At 38.3% G+C, this 10,486-nt stretch overlaps 1 long non-coding RNA gene across 1 annotated transcript in view; it reads right to left on the bottom strand.

Moving 5' to 3' along the window:
* Positions 1-476: 476 nt before the first annotated feature.
* Positions 477-10,486, bottom strand: part of LOC141728851 (uncharacterized) — a 34,106-nt gene continuing 24,096 nt past the window's right edge. Inside the window, exon 3 of the long non-coding RNA XR_012580096.1 lies at positions 477-9,396. This is a non-coding gene — a long non-coding RNA (uncharacterized LOC141728851). The remainder of the gene's footprint in view (positions 9,397-10,486) is intronic.

Below are 10,486 nucleotides of genomic sequence, written 5' to 3'. Positions count from 1 at the left end.
GGAATTCCTTTTACAATTTGAGTAGTGAATTTAAAATTTGGGTAGCAACCAGAATGGACATATACAAAAACAGAAATTACAGAAGTTGTGAGTAAATGTAGGGATCTTCATTGGTACTAACACAGTCTCACCATATTTCTTCCAGTTTTTACTTTTGGCCTTGCTTTGGCATCCTCTCACATTTTTATCACTTAACAGGATAGAAATAACTGGGGAGAAATACAATCCCATTGCTACCTGCAAGGCTGAATATTCTGTCTCGGAAACCAAGTTTCCTGAGCTAGCCAAGAAACTGATAGTGGGTTTGTCAACCCCACAAGCTGTGGTGAACAGAAGCACTCTGGCAGGGTCCTGTGCTGCTCAGCAGAAGATTTCTACTATGAAAAGCACATCTGTGCATCAGAAGGGGGAGCCTGGAAGTGTCTGCAAGGGCAGCAACAACTTCAGGGAGCAAAGAGCAAGCAATGCAGAATTCTCTGCCATGCACACGTCTGGTAAGGGTGGGAGGGGGTTTGGGTATGTTTTTTATGAGAGAGGTGAAGGTAGAAAGATCAGATAGGAAGGAAAAACAGATAACTCAGGAATTTCAAGAGTTAAACTGTCCTTAAAACTCTCCCTTAAACTTCTCCCACTGAGATGAAAGGAGCAGCTTGCACGTGGCCTCAGCTGTGCAGCTGCATACCCAGGTTTCCCCTCCACCAGGGACTTTATCATCTACAGCTTTTCAGGCTCAGTGCAACTTGAAATGAATGTGAGTAGTATCTACATGAGGTATACAATTCTATTCCTTCCACAAGGCACAGCTGTACCAGACATTCTGCTTCTACCCAAATTTTTTCTCAAACATTTTGTGTGCAGGAACCAAAGAGTAATGTGGAAAGAAACTGCCAGAGGTGCATGTGACTTAAAGCACCAAAAGGCTTTCTTAGATCAGTGTCCAAAACTGAGGGGATACAGCTGCTCCCCTGAAGATGCAGAGCTCTGTCCCTGTTTTTCATAGGCTTTAAAACCAGTATCCTGTGCCAGCAACCAATCTGAGATATTGGCAAATAGACTCTGTAACCAAGGTATCACAGTCCGATATGGGGGCGAAAACACAAAACAAAAGAAAAAAATGTACCACTAAAAGTGATTAAAATGTGCATGTTTACAAGTAGGGTTTAATTCTGCTTGTATCATATTATCAACACGCAGCCACTTTTTGTGCTGTCTGCTGACAGCATTTGATGCATTTTTCCTCCTGTGCTTATTTTTAGTTGCCATAGGAACTTTCTTATTTCCTGTCAGCTGATGTCCTCATTTAGTACTATTAATTGGATAAAAGGGTGCTGATTCTGGTACTCCAGATGCTGAAAAAAAGTGCACTTTACAAAGACAGAACACACATTTCAGTTTACTCAGACTTTTATTCACTTATTTCTATCAATATTTAATTCAAAAAGCTGGGTACAGTAATAGCAGTTGGTATCACATAAGTGGAATGTGGAGTAGATCCTCTCCAGTCTTTTCTTCTTGATCTAAGTTTGATCTAAGTTTCCCTCCCACTACCATAAATATACTTACATGAAATAGTATCTTTTGTCTGTATAGCTTGTAGGTTCATTCTTTCTCACTTCCCACATACCTAATTATCTTTTTTTCCAACAAAAAAATCCTCAAAACTGCTGTTAAAATGCACAGGAGTGAAAAGAAAATTTTCCAAAATATGAAGAAACATAGTCTGGAAAAATATTGGGACCTGAAGGGGGGTTTTTTGGAAAATACCAGTTCTTCTTCTCTTACATATAATAAGATTAGTTTTCAATTAAATTTATTGTGTGGTCATAGAGCAATAAAGAATGACTGGAATTGACTGAGAACTACAGCAGCTTAAACTGGCATTTTCTTTATCCACATCAACTATGAAATTTCCACAGTTCTTCCCATGAACTGGTCACATATTTGGAGAAAAAAAAACTTGTTTAACATATATATTTGCATTTGAGTTACAATTCCATTGCAAGCTTATTCTAGTGGTTTTTTGGAAAAAACTTAGGAAAATAGCAGAAACGTACAAATACACAAATGTATTCCCTTTTCCAGTTCATATCACTGCTCCTCATAAGATGGAAGAAAACAAGTAGCTTGGAATAAAGAAACTGGCAAATTAGCAAGCATTTAAAACTTTGGAAAATAATTCCTGTGGTGTGACTTAAATCATGCAAATGCAGTCTAAGGTTTTATTCAAGCATCCTAAAGATAACTTGAATCTCCTCACTGACTTCAGGGGCTGCAGGATTAGTCCCACTGAATGGGTAACTGGGGTATTAATGAGCTTGCTGTGGCACTAGTTGGATAATAATTCTGTTTGGGAATAGTCCCAGAGCATACGGTGTATGCTCTTGCTGAGACAAGCACTGTCAAGTGTTTTAGTTGCTATAACTCAATGGACATCTCAGGCAAAAGATTTCCAGCCTCATCCTGGAAGCCTCAGCATTAAGGGTTCCTTTTGCAGAAGTCCTTCCCGGCCTTCTCAGCCCAGCCCCACCACCAGCAAAACTGTCATTAATTGACCCTAGGACAAGTTGTCGTGCAAATGGTAATGCTGATTTTGTTTAGGCCTTGCAAAATTAAGGAAAAACATCTATTCGACAGCAGAAGCTTTTATTATTTAGCAAAAGAAGAATGTACCAAGCAACTCTTTTCTTCTAAAGAAGAAGAACTGAAGGTTTTAGGGATTGAAAATTTATTCTTCTAACCAGCTTTTTCTTTTAAAAATGGTTTTTAAAAGCACCTTCTTTTGTAAAAGAAAGTGTACATGTAGATGGAAGTTGGTTTAATTTATTAGTGAGAATCAGAGAAAATAATTAGGTTCATTACTTCACTCTAAGATTGTTTGGGAGATTTAAAGACCTGGAAAATTAATTTATATGTCCAGATATTGAAATTTAAAACTGAACTTAGAAAAAAAATTCTTAACTAGAATTTGCCCATAATACCTTTTCCCAAAACAAATCTCCTAGTTGAACCAGGGGTCAAATAGTTACCATTATATAACAACACTAAATTAAATAAATATTAACAGTAAATAACTATACTTAATTTAAGTTACCATTATATAATAATGGTAAATTAAATAAATGGTAAATTAAACAAAATAAATTGCTGCCCCTAACAACTGGCAATTTTTTATTTATTTTCATTAATAAGCTACCAGCCTGATATATTTCAACATATGGGAGAAATGTGGACCAATCTATAAGAGCCAAGCTAAACTGACAATCCCAGTTGTTGATACTAATATGCAGTAACATTTATAACATACAATTATAACATTGATAACATTATACATTTATAACATTACAATAAATTTGAAGGAAACTGCAAATGTATCAGGCTTACTTGCAAAACCATGGCTCAAGATCTGGTTAGAAGTAGCTTAGATGGGGAAAATCCACCTGCAACTGAAGTGGATGTTGACTTTCCTTTTCCTTTCCATAGAACCAACTGGGTCAGCCAGCACAGAGCTAAGTGCTGGGAGGCTGTGAAACACAGGGGCTGCTTGATCTGGGCAGTGCTCGTGGGGAAGATGGGGGTCCCTGGGTGGGTGGAGTGCCAGGAGGTTCCAGGGTCAAATGAGAGGTGACTGTGACATTCAATCAGTTATGTTGGGAGTGCCCACCCAAGCCACATCCCACTGGGAAGGGAGGGAAGGAGGGAGGGAGGGAGGCAAGCAGGAAGGAAGGAAGGACAGACAAAGCCAGGTTCACTGTGTGACAGCAGCCAGAGAAAGGTGAGCATGAGAACAACAACCCCAAAGCACTCCATGAAGTCAAAGGCCTCAAAGACCAAAATCACCTCTAGAAACAAAACTGAAGTATTGCTCTTCGTCCTTTTTGCCCCACTGCAGTGGGGACAAGAAAGGATCGTGTTCTCACCACCTTGCTGTGGGGCTGGCACTGAGCATGAGCGCATGTTTGCTTTTTCCACTGAGCAAACACTGGCCCAGCAGTGACTCTGTAAGATTTGCCAAAGGGTGAAGCAAGTTATGAGAACCATGACACTAAGACTGAGACACTAATAACATTACAGGGACATCTGAGGATACGGTTGTACTTACCAAAGTATGAGAAGCAACGTCACCCTAAGTTATACAAATGAAAGAAGGTTATTTAGTGTCCATCTGGTTTTGCTCAAGAGATAGTAAATTACTATTCCTCAAATGTCTGCTGAAGGCTTTTTGAGCTGCCCGACAATTGGATTTTTCCCAGCCTACAGATGTCACCTCCCATGTTATCGGAGATCAACATGACGCATTCCCACTTTTTATACCTCTTTCTTTAAGGCAGTGTGATTGCTTGTTTACAGAACATGGAGACTAGTACAGCTCAGGGAACGAAAAATTAACAGGTACTATCCAGCAGAGGGAGCACAGTAACGCAAAAAATCCTCAGCCCTAAGGTGAGGAAATTTTCTATTAAAGCCCACAATAATTGGCAATCTGAATTTACTGCTCTAGCACATGGCATGGAAGAGACAGAATTTAAATAAAAATAGAGAGATGTGAGAGAGGAATGTCAAACAAATACAAGTAGTAAAAGAATTTATTTCCTGATATTTTCATTTGTAATAAGGCAAATGCAACTTCACTGCTGAAAAAATTGAGGTTTAAAAGAAGAGATCAAGGATGATCTTGAAAAGAGTAATAACATTTATTTTAAAATCCGGAATTCAATTTAATAGAACAGGCTGCTTCGGCTGAAAGACTCAAGTACTGCTTTCAGTTTGATGGTGCACTTCCTCTTGCTCTTAATGAAGTCACATATCTCAGAAATAACTGATGCACCCATTCATTTGGAGTATGTGCAATTTTTAAAGTTCAATATGACAAAAATCATACTCGATACGTTCTGTCTTCTGTGCCTGTTACACTTTCTAGTCTAATCAAGCTCAAATATTTGTGAATTAAAAGAGGAAACAAGAGCTAATACTTATTTTTATAAGAAATTATCATCAACCAGAGAAAGAACCCATCACAGTTTGATGTGACTTACATGAACTACAGTAATTAAAGAAACAATGTAATATCTTAAAATTGTTGCCATCTTAAATGCAAACATTTCTCAGGGTGCATTTCATTAATATATTTATACCACAGAATTTTTTAATTAGTGCATCTAAATTCTAAGCTGTGCCACTGACTGTTATTTGACCTTTGGCAATTCACAGTCTTTCTAAGAGAGTTTCTGTTATCTTTGTAATGAAAATCATATTGATTTCACAGCTGGGTACAGTGTAACAGCAGCTTTGCCTGCTGGTAGAAAGTGGTTGAAATAAAAACATAATTTTAAAAGTAAAGAGAGAAGAAAGAACTGGATGTTCTGATCAGAAATGCTAACTACAGATAACTCGAGATAGAATATTGTCGGTTTAACTCTTATTTGTTTCCCAAAGAAAAAGCCAAGCATGATGAAGACTGATTAGCTCTATTTCCTGTTAAGCAAACTTGACTTCTCTCCACAAACTAGCAGTAAGATTAACAGCTGAAACAAAACATCTATACTGCTAAATATTGAAAATGTCCCCATCCAGATGATTTTTCATTTTGTTGTATAATGTCCTAAGGAAATGAGGCTTATGCAGGCACATTATCCATTCACTCAACTATTACCCCAATTTCCCTGGTAATTTTTCAACCTCTTGGACAATTTGAAACAAATCTAGAACAACACTGGAAGGCATAGAGACTTCAGATCACCAGATCCAACTGAGATTGTATGAAGTTTAATGGACACTTGATACATTTGCTAGTCGCAGCTGTCCCTGCTCACAAAAACTAACTCCAGAAGTAGACTGGAAGTGGGGCATTGCAAGAGGTTTCTCACCCCCATTTGTCCTGGTTCTGGCAAGGGACAGGTTTAGTTGTTGCAGTAACCAAGAGGGACATGGGCAGGATCCAGAGGTTATTCTGTACCACCTCACATGATTTCCCAGGGGAAAGGGGTCCCTTCTGGATCACCTGGTGTGCTGGAGGGAGTGCTTGGGTGTTGTTGGGGCTCTGCAGGGTGACCATTTATGTGTGATATTGCTATTGTTACAGTTCCTTGTAGGGGTGTTTTTTAAATTTCATTGCCAGTAATTTTTAATTTCATTTCCAGTAAATTGTTCTTGTCTCAGTCTGTGATGTTTACCTTTTGTTTTTCCAGTTCTCCTCTCCATCCCACCCCAGGGGAGGGAGAGGGGAACAGGGGAATGAGTGAGTGGCACATGGTTTAGAGTGTTTCAATGAGAACACTAAACTGGGAAATGCCATTCCTAGACAACAACACCAATAATGGTTTAAAGACACAGCATCTTTACACTGACAGGACAAACATCCACAGAAAGCAAAGGTGTCATCTTGGGAAAAAGTCTGAAGAATTATTTCTTGAACATACTGAAACTGTTTTGCTTATATACTTGTGTATTCTACTGCTCTTCTAAAATATCTTATTTCATCAGTCCAACATAAATTCATTTATTTTTACATAATTCTATTTTAGTAATGTGCTAAGGTCACAGTAAACTTTTTAAATTATTTTAAAAACATGATAACTTCACTAAGGATATTAAAATTGTAGTCCAAACTAACTTCAAAAACGTCTCATTAAAAGTTCCTTACTGTTTATGACCAAGGTGTTCTCATGATCCTCTATAGTCACATAAATCCAACACATTAACTTTTAGAAAGTTTTACTGTCTTTTTTCCATCTAACAAATACAAATGCCTTTTGTGAGGCCAAGACAATCCCTCACTATCCCACAGCAGCCAACAAAGTGTCTAGCACAGGCAGGCTCCTTAAAAGCCTTGCTCATTTTCAGCTACATGGCAGCCACTATTAAAACCTGGTGTGTGGTATGAATAGGTGTGGATGGTGACCAAGTAGAAACAAGAAAAAATAGATTAACCTCAGCCACACATGGACACACACACATACACAAACACACATACACATGTGCATCCCTAAACATGCAGATAAACCCATGTGAAAGAAGATACTTGATGTCAAATCAAGAAAGACAAGGATAAGAGAAAGACAAGCAACCACCAGAAGTGGTCCAGCAGAGGGCTACAAAGGTGACAAGAGAAATGGAGCATTATTCAGGAGTGATACTAACGTCTTATGAGGATTGTCTGAGTGAGTTGGGCCTGGTTAGCTTGAAGAAGAGACAACAGAGAAGGGATCTCATTAAGATTCACACAAATATGCATCACCATAGAATCAGTCTGAAATATTATGTAGGGTGCCACAGTATATTAAAGCACTATTTTTAAAACACGGGTTTCTGTTACAATATAGTAAACCCTAGCTGAATCTCAGGGATGGAAATAAGCCCACATGTGTGCTGCAAGTCTTCCTACATAGCTACATCACCGAAGGCAAACGTGTGAGGTAAGTAAATCATAAGCCCTAGATTACACTCATACATACTAGATTACCATGCTCTCTAAGAGCAGGGGGCAGTGGCTTATGCCACTTTGAGAGGTGGTGTCCTTCCCTCCAAGATGTGCTGTCTTCCTCCAACAGCCAGCACCGTGCTGCCATCAGCAGCCTCTGCCGACACAACTGGTCTGGTGTCAAGATATTTGTGGCTCTGGGGAACACAGCAAACCAGCTCTGATCCTTCTATCCCAGTTCTGCACTTCCCAGAATGCTTGGGTTCTGCTCTTCCCAACTTTGTGTTAGCTCCATCATTAGGTATTGCAGTGGGGTCCTCCTCTACCATGCCATTAATAGTATTTTTTGTCTCATAGAAGAGCTATGACACGTCCCAGCAGCATAGAGGGATTTAATAATAAAATCAGCAAATGAAACCGCCTTTCTAAATTCCAATGGGTGTAGTAACAATCATTTTAAAATCTCTGCTATCTAGGAATGTCTGTTTAGCTGCTGTCAAGGTATATATTCAACTTTTAAAATTTCTGATTGCCTGATAGGATATACTATGGCTACTACATTTCAGAGAAACAAATATTTTTTGTGGTAAATGTTCTTACCACAAAGCTCTTGGGTACAATTTTTTTTCCTGAATGCAAGAATTCACATGAACATGCTTTGTAAAAACAAAGGGGGAAAAAGAGTGGAGCCAAAACCAAAACTGAAAAAGTATCTCTCAGGAAGGTACTCAGATGAAGAGAAATATTTTTTTACCCACAGACCACTATGGACCATTAAGGCTGTGCCAAATTGATACTCACTTATCTAGGTTAATGGTCATAATGAACCATCTGTTGCTATGAAACTGTTTAAAATCTATTGTGTCTATTGAATGTAAGGAAATGTACCTGTAAAACCACTCTGAACATGTGCCTGAGCTTCATTAGAGAACATGAATGGCAAGAATAGAGGTCCTGATTTTAAAAATATAACAAAAATCTGTGAAGATTTTTGCTTCTTGCAACTATTTCCTTTCAAGCTTCTCAGTTAAAAAAAATGATTGACTGTTTATCAAACTTATTTTCATTTTACTGTGGTTTTTATATAAACACATTCTAAAGAGCTACAGCCTTGGAAAATTTAGGTACATCAACAGGTTGCTGGATGGTGCAGTTTTCAGTGGGCTAGGCCACTGTTTATCTTTTTTTACAGATAACAATGAGTTTTTGCCTTACAACTCAGTGCTGTAATATGTTCCAGGACTTTGCTGTGAGTCTGAAAAATATCAGTCCTATTGATCTTGTTTTAAGCAACTGACTCCAAAAAGTAGAAGCTACACGATTTTGAGAAGGCAGAGCATCTTGCTAGTTCTTCCATGGACAGAGTGGCCTCTTACTGAGGCCAGATCCCTTCCAATAACTGACCAATATTATTTAAAGCTAACTTCAGATAACCTCTACCCTGTGCTGAAATCTATAGGGCATGTATATATGCAGGAGCAGAGGTATCCAAGTCTAGAATTTACACTCCAGTGAAGCCTCCAAAATTTTGTCTCTTTTCCCCATTCATTGAGTAAGTGCCTATACCTTTACAGAGCATCAATCTCTACTGTTGCAGCTTGCAAAGTCACCTAAATTCACAAATCACTGGACCCAAACATAGCTATTTCAATGACAAATAAAAATATCAATTGTATGCATCTGTTCCCCTTGTCTCCAATGAGAAAGATGAAGGGAGGAATGAGGTTTGACATAAGCCTGGGTGAGGTGAAGAGTCCAGCCAGCCACATTCCGTTCCATGAATCTGGAACCTGTAGGGACAGCGGTCTCCCAGGGTGTACACCTGAAGAACCCAAGGAAGGACAGGCAGTGTTTCCCATGACTCAGCACCCAGGATTCAGATGAGCATGGTTCCAATGGCACCAAGTGCAGTTTGTTGCTCAGCCCTGATGGTCGATGGTGCCCTTCCTCAGGATCAAGATCTGCTGAGGTCTAAGCAGCTGAAGGAGAAAGAAATAGAATAGTCAAGTCAAATTTCTGTGACATTCTGCAGTAGAAGTGCTACGTCCCAGTCATATTACAGGCAATGTAAAGAAACTGCATTCAAGTTATAATCTGAAAAATAAAGAATGCCCAGAATAAAACAAATAAATAAATTCTAAACTTTGTGTCCAAAATATGTGTTTGAGAGTTGTGATTTACAAGTGGTTAGTCAGCTGCCCTGGCCCAACCACTTTATTCTGGAACACTCAACTGCAAATACAACTAATACAGTAAAAAGAACTTTTAAAGTTATCTCTGAAGAGTCTACACTTTATCCTTTTAGATTTTTAATGGATTTCACATGATAGGTACAATTTTTGAGAACTGAAGTGCTACTTCTAATATTTCCAGTTATATGAAATCTTTAAAATAGAAGGAGTGATAAAATAAAAATCTAAAATTATACTTAGCATTCTGAATGCAATTAGGACATTCAATTGATTTCTGAAGTTCCCACATGAGTGATCTACAGTGATATCATTCAGTACAACAGTAACAGGTGCCAAAAAGTAATTTTAAACAAATGAATTTTATCACATTATCTGTTTTTTCCCTATTACAGCCACTTTTCCAAGTATTCCTGTGCAATTATCTAAAAGAAGGTATATCAAAAAGTACTTTGTTCCAAGATATATTTCCATTTTTCATTACAAGATCACTGGAGTAACAGCATTGTTTACTCTCCTTTCTACAGGATTTTATCACTGGTTGAAGACATGAAGAAGATAGTGTAAGAAGTGTACATGAATCCTATCCTTTAAACTACAGTTTTACTACAAGAATAAAATATACAGAATAACTAGAAGGGACCTCCAGATGACACCTAATACATCCTCCTGCCTGCAGGAAGCAGTTTTTCAAGGACTCTGATCTTACAGATCTCCAATTGAGATGGAAACTCCGAAGGCTTGCCAAGTAATCTATTCCCTATCCTCACCATTAAAGTTTTCTGTAATTTTAAAAATAAATCTTCCCTGCTGTAATTTAGCCTATTACTTCTTGTTCTATCCAACAGGCAAAGGAAATAGATTGTTCTTTTCCTCCTTG

This window comes from Zonotrichia albicollis, chromosome 4, assembly GCF_047830755.1.
Source record: "Zonotrichia albicollis isolate bZonAlb1 chromosome 4, bZonAlb1.hap1, whole genome shotgun sequence".
Classification (NCBI taxonomy): Eukaryota; Metazoa; Chordata; class Aves; order Passeriformes; family Passerellidae; genus Zonotrichia; species Zonotrichia albicollis.
Note: the sequence above shows the minus strand (reverse complement) of the source record. Positions and strands in the feature narration are given on the sequence as shown.